This window comes from Taudactylus pleione, unplaced genomic scaffold, assembly GCF_031769625.1.
Source record: "Taudactylus pleione unplaced genomic scaffold, aTauple2 ptg000327l, whole genome shotgun sequence".
In the NCBI taxonomy this organism is placed as follows: Eukaryota; Metazoa; Chordata; class Amphibia; order Anura; family Myobatrachidae; genus Taudactylus; species Taudactylus pleione.
Window position 1 is genome coordinate 1,505,399 of NW_028284728.1, and position 7,017 is coordinate 1,512,415.

Consider the following 7,017-nt stretch of genomic DNA (forward strand, 5'->3'; position numbering starts at 1 on the left):
GGCACGCCTGCGTTCACCCGATAACGCCCTGTCACCACCCACAAACAGCACTTCCTGTCTATATCGTAAGGGTTTGCGTGCACATTGCATGTAGCCTGCGTACCCTTACCCGCTCGCACTGGCTAGTTCGCGCACGCACCCTACGATGCATGCGCAGTGCAAAAACATCGGCCGGGTGTGTGCGAATTCTTATCTGTGTTCCCTGCTAAATCAGGCCCTGTGTCACAATACCGGGCAGCATTCACAGTATATCCCTTGGTGAGGAAAACAGGATTTTGGAACTTACCGATAAATCCCTTTCTCCGATTCCACAGGGGACACTGGAGTTCAAGACAATGGGGTATAGACGGTGGTAGAGTAGAGCCTGGCACTTTAAATAATTCAGAAGTGTGACTGGCTCCTCCCCCTCTATGCCCCATCAGCCCCAGTTTAAGAACTGAGCCCAAGAGGAGACGGAGGACAATTAGGAAAAAGAGGAGAAGGAGAGGACCACAGAACGGAACAATACCGACTGAAGGAGAACAGAGGAAACCACTGCAGGGAACACATGCAGCCACACAATCATAGAAGGAACCAACAACACTGCAGGTACGCAGCGCCGGGCGGGCGTCCAGTGTCCCCTGTGGAATCGGAGAAAGGGATTTATCGGTAAGTACCAAAATCCTGTTTTCTCCTTCATCCACTAGGGGACGTCCCAAAGCCAACCTCCTGGGTGGGAAGCGCGGAGAACTTGTAGACCCTTTGGCAAAACCGAAAACCAGGATCGCCAAGAACTGTAGGCCCAAAGGAAAGGCAAGAGCTGAGGATCAAGTGTCACAGAGCAGAGGAGACAATCAGAACCCCCTGCCAAACAACCACAGAATTCCAGAACGTATATTGTAATTCGAATGGAATAACGGCTAGCGAGAGAACACCCGCAGATGAAAGCATTAAACAGCGTAGTCGAACATAGGAAGCAGTATAATACACAGACAGCAGACCCCCAGCAGTGCTGGACAGAATACATATAGATATAGGTAGAATAACACCATCTACAGAAACAGAGCTGATCCTGTCCACAGACTCCTAACAGGAGTAAACAGGGAGGCAAAAGTCAAGACCGAACAGTCGCCCAGGACCATTCTCGAGGCCCAACAACCACAAGGTTTTAAAACCAGCGGAAGGAAGTCTCCAACAAATAGAGATCTCACTGGGTATGAAGCAGAGGCGGCTTAGAAAGGAATTGTGGTCTCAATTCGTTCAGAGGGTCAGACAGCAGTACAACCACTCTGAACAGAGTGATCAAACAGCAACTGAAAACCTGCAGTTATAAATCCCCGTACAGCCCACTGGCAGAGTGTCTGGCAGCCCATCAGTTGCCTGCCTATAGAAACATCAAAACCGCTTGGGGCGGGAACTACACTCATGTATGAGGCACTCCGGGTGGGGACTATATGACACACGCCCTGTGCCTGCCTGAAAGAAATCCACAGCAACGACCCCAACCAACAGACAACATGATGGAAGTGTGTAGACAGTACAAACTGCTGGCCCGAACATAGTATGAAAACAACCCGGATACCCTGCCAGTTAAAGAGCACGGATGCAACAGCCACCCAGGGAGAGCTACCAATATAGGGAAGCATCCCATACAGCAAGGCTAGAGAACTAGGACAACCATAAAGGTACCCATCAGGTACCTGTCAGATGAAAATATCCACAGAAACTGAATAGGAATCGGGCTCCCTGCGCAGAACATAATGACTGTCACACTTTAATCTAAATATGTGCCTTAACCCATAGATGTGCTACAGTCCTTGATAACCCCAACAGATTTTAGTAAAATAAAGTGACAATTCATCTGGAACGCTTCACGAATTTGCATGTCAACTTAGTGCAGGGGCTATGTTAATCTTCTATGTAACGTTCCAATTTTTAGTATATGTGCTGCCAAAGCGAGCACTCTCAATGTTGGAACTACGCACCCACACGCCAGGAAAACTCTAAGGTGTAGTAGAGCCACTGATTACAAGAGCGGATGGCTGCTAGTACTGCAGCTAGGGTGCGGAAGGGAGACTTGTAATGTTGGGTTGCATGAAAAGGGAGCATCTTCCGAGGCATTAGTGAGGTACCGCTTACCTGTGAGCAACCAGAAGCCCTCTAGACGCTATTCACTGACCTTTTCCATCTCACGGCAACCCGACCAGTCAGGTAGAGAGAGTAGTTCGGTGAGCTAAGAACAAATGCTCTACAGCACGAACTTAAGTCTGGCGATGTTCTCTTCGGAAATACTGTAGAAAACTAGCAAAATGTTTGTGGAGACAAGAAGGTTGTACAACAGGACTGTATACCTGAGCTTGTTACATTAGGGATGTGTATACATATAGAGATTATATATATACCCCAATTACGGTCTGCTAGTGCATCAATACATGTATACCTATAATGGTGAAGTGCGTATTAGTTAAAAGGTGGATTTAAATAAGACCTTGTACCGGTAAAGATACACACAGAAATTTACCTATTTGATGATGGATCCCCACCAGTGACCCTTGAAAGTTATAGTGATGACAACAAGAGGGATTCAAAATTGAACCGCAGGGCCAAGGATTTACTTGATACTCACCATCTGATAAAGCCAGACCTGACCCTGCCTATTCGGCGGGTGGCCCTAGGCCTTCAGGCACGGGAGCAGTAACTGCAGTCTGTTGTCATTTAAATAATTAGGTCCTGAGGATGTGTGGATTTTCTATGTACTGATAGGAAGTGAACCTAGGGGCCACTTTATAGCCTCATTTTATCGATATATTGACTAGACAATAATATTGAGTGCTGGAATCTATACTGAGAAAGGCACCTGTACATAGACAGAGTGCATAAGGTATCCCAAGTAAAGAAGGGATATATATATCTGTAGAGAAAACCCCAGTTAGGGTTAAAAAACAAAAAACAAAACAGGTTTTCCCAAATATTAGGAAATATTCATACAAGGAATGTGAATATATATATGTACATAACTACATATACACAAACACACAACCGTCAAACATAGTTGCAAGAGAAGGCAATCTCTTTGACGGAAGAGGGAAGTTAGTACCAACATGGAAAGTTTACTTGTTAAGACTCCTGCACCAGGAGATCATCATTCTATAATAAATAAATTTTATATATATATATATATATATATATACATAATATACACATATCCATACATATATGTATCCATATCCACATATATCTACATCTCCTATAAGTTTGCTCCACTATATCCATGTGTGGACATACAAGAAGGCCCCAGGACATGCATAGGGTCCATACTAGAACAATGCCTGAGGGAATTGTGACTATCACAATGTAAGCTGCAGAACATGACTGTAGTCTATAGAGCCACCATATTATATATACAGTATATGGATATAGTAATTGTACCAAACTACCGCATCAGGAGAGTCCAGCCTCCAATCGCAGGATCCTCCTTTCTAAAATATGCTAGATATCAGACAAAACTGATAACAGATCCTCCACTGTCTTTACGGTAAGGATCAGAAGCGATACATACATATATTTCCATAATGTATACGCGTACATACATCCAGATCAATAGGTGACAATATTATTTAATATGAGCAACAGTAAAGCCATGGAAGGATAAGCCTACAGCACCTGGTACTCCAAGGCAAAACTCCCATTCAAGTACTAACCAGGCCTGACCCTGCTTAGCTTCCGAGATCAGACGAGATCGAGCGTGTTGAGGGTGTGTGTCGTAGGCACTGAGCCAAGACCTTGGTTGAGCCCCGGACAATTCACTCCAGACATATATATATATATATGTTCCAAAATAGGGCTTATGTATAAAATACAAATATATACATACGTGTGGCTTACCTCCTTGCAGGGAGACTGCTCATGTGCCGCGTGTGGCCGTCATTCTGCTACGGCGTTGGGGCCTGGAAATCTTAACAGTGCGATGTCCCAGACTGGTTTAGATCCTGGGATCCTTCTGTCACTGGTGTACTCGCCTTATCAGGTGAGCCATGTGAGCTCCAGTTCAACCCGCTTTTTCAAAGTGGGAATCAAAGACAACTTCAGAGCAATGAAATATACTGCAGTATACTTGATGTATACAGGCCTATGTGACACAGACATAGATCAATCGGCAGATCATGTGGAGGGCAAGTGACACGGACACAGCCTCTATATTAGGCTGTGGGAATGTTCCTCCCTGAGCTAGTGTCAGGCCCGGACGCTCACTCTATAATAGTGGCGGTGGGTCCTGTTATATGTAGAGGTGTTGCTCTTCAATATGAGTACTGATTAATACTTAATCAGACAGACTCCTGCAGCCATCTTGAGATAGACAATTGTTAACTAGTCATAACTATCCTCTACACAGTAACATCACAATGACGTAAGGCAGCAGTTAGGACAGTTGTGGGGCCGGCTGTTTTCAGTGCTCTCCCATCTAACAATTCACTGTGGAATCTGACCACCATATAGGAACTACCGAGATATATAAAGTTTTATTTGGAACTTGCCGCTGCGTAACTTGGTAAGCAGGAAGACTGCTACACTGCGCTCAGTATGCCATCAGCATAATCTATCCCAGCATTATAGTATAATAGAGACCAACTAGGTTCCATCCAGATTTGCAGCTGCCCATATATATATATATATATACACACATATATATGTATATACATATATATATACATACATACATACATACATACATACATACACACACATGCACAGGGCAGAAGACAAAACTGGGTAATAACCGACAGGCACACATATATGCATATATACATATAAATACACACATGCAGGGATGCCGCGCATATACATATAAACACATGCATACCCCATGTAGGTATGCATGCACAGTGTCATATACATTAGGAAGAGCGATGCTTTAATAAATCTGCACTGTACAGCGCGTCATGATAGGCTTAGCAGATGCCCTGGAGCAGTAATGGCCGCCAGACCTAAGCCACGCCCCCGCACCGCCGGGTATAGCCCGGCGCTAACTCGCCCAGTCTGAATCGGCATATTTTTATATATATATATATATAGCTTCCGCTAATCGCGGCCGTTTAGCACGCCTACCGCGGCACTACACCTCCCGTTCTTTGGGGAGGACCCGATTGCGACGGGTCAGTCAGCGCTGCACTGCCTTGGGATCAGCGGTGCGGCGTCTCCTTAACAAGAGGGAGAGAAGAATGGCGCTGTTATTAGCGCGCCTCAACAGCCACGCGGGAGTTGATAACAGCTGCTCAGTCAGTAAACAGTGCGCGCTTGAGTGGTGTCTAAATGCTCCTCTCAATGCCGTCGCCGGAGCTTCTACAATACAAGCCCCAGCGCGGCTAATAGCAACACTGATTATGTGTTTCCTCCCCTCATTAAATAGGAGGGGGGGATCAGAGCTAGGCCTAAGACAGAGACCCGGACGCTGACTGCCGATCCGGGTCTCGTCAGCAGCTCTGCAATGCCAGTTTTCTGGCAGAAGGAAGGAGGCTGTAAAAGTCGCGCAGCGCGCGCTTCCCTGAGCCCAGCTTTTGGCCCACCACTCCAGCTAGGCAGGAGTGGTGGGATATACTTACGGGCTGCTGCGGCCGGGATGCTGGGCTTGAGGGGGCGGCGAGGAACCCGGACACATGCCGGTGTCAGCAGTGGCGGGTCCTCGCAGGGTCCGATGACCCCATCTGCTGGTGCCCCCTCCTCAGGGTCACCGGACACAGGCTGCAGTAGCCGTGGCGGTGCCCTTCCCGGCGGCTCCCACGTAGCAGGCAGACTGCCACAGCAAGTTGTCTGCCTGTCCTCAATGCTTTAAAATTATATGAAAAGGCTGGAGACAGCTTGATGTGCGACCGGCTCTCTCGGGCACATTCTAAAAACTGGGGCTGATGGGGCATAGAGGGGGAGGAGCCAGTCACACTTCTGAATTATTTAAAGTGCCAGGCTCTACTCTACCACTGTCTATACCCCATTGTCTTGAACTCCAGTGTCCCCTAGTGGATGAAGGAGAAATCAACAAGAAGCACACCCTTGTGGTCCCAAAACACGGTCGCCATGACCTTCTTTGCCGATGGAGTTGTTTTGAATTGCTTTGAAGGTGGGGACGATGCGTCTCTCCATGTCATGGATGCTTGCTTCATCTCTGGTGTCACACGTTTCATCGCCTGTAACAATACGCTGCAGGAATTGCACTCCCTCTGCATGGTATCGCGCCAAGTACACGAGAGACAATCCCATTCTACTGGTGTTGTGAACGTCTGTGAGTTGCTTCGGTTCCCGCGTACACACTTTTTCCTGAACCCCAGTTGCTCATGAACGATGTTGTGCACAGTACCCACTGAGATGTCCAGTTCGTCAGCAATATCACTAACTCTAATGCGTCTGTCCTCCTGAATCAGACCTTCAATGCGGCACAAATTGTCATCTGTGGTGGACGTGCTTGGCTGCTGGATCACTGCTCAGCTTGAACATCTGTCCTGCTGTTATCAAAGGCAGTGCACCAAAACCCAAACCTGTTCTCGTGAAATGACGTTATCACCTTACACCTTGACAAATTGGCGATGAATTTCAGCTGCTGATGTGCCCTTTAGGTGCATAAATCTGATCACACTACCTACCTCAGTGTGTGACCATGTTCCCGCCATTTTACAACTGATGTTGGGACAGTATGACTGATATGAGGCACAGTCTAATGGCTGTGAGGGGAAGCAATGGTCTACCTGCTCTGGCCTGGTGGGGTATTAGAGTGAAATAGAGAACATTACACATGTGAGAGGTCTTATTATCTTACTTATTGAATCCCCCTCGTATATAGATATATCAAATTCACACAAGGCCCATTTATCATTTGGCTCATCTTCTGAGTGACAGTGAAGGAGAACATTTAAAGTGTCAAAGACCACGGATAAGATTTATTTACTCATTTCAAAGTGCGCACATTAATTATTTTTGCACAAGCTTTGAATAGTTCAAACACTGTGAGGTCTATTTCCTAAGCCTTGGATGGAGATAAAGCGAAATAAG

General features: G+C 46.5%; 1 non-coding gene across 1 annotated transcript; it reads right to left on the reverse strand.

Moving 5' to 3' along the window:
- Positions 1–1,834: 1,834 nt before the first annotated feature.
- Positions 1,835–1,942, reverse strand: LOC148509404 (U6 spliceosomal RNA). The gene has a single exon (XR_015869445.1). It is a non-coding gene; the product is annotated as a U6 spliceosomal RNA (small nuclear RNA).
- Positions 1,943–7,017: the final 5,075 nt, after the last annotated feature.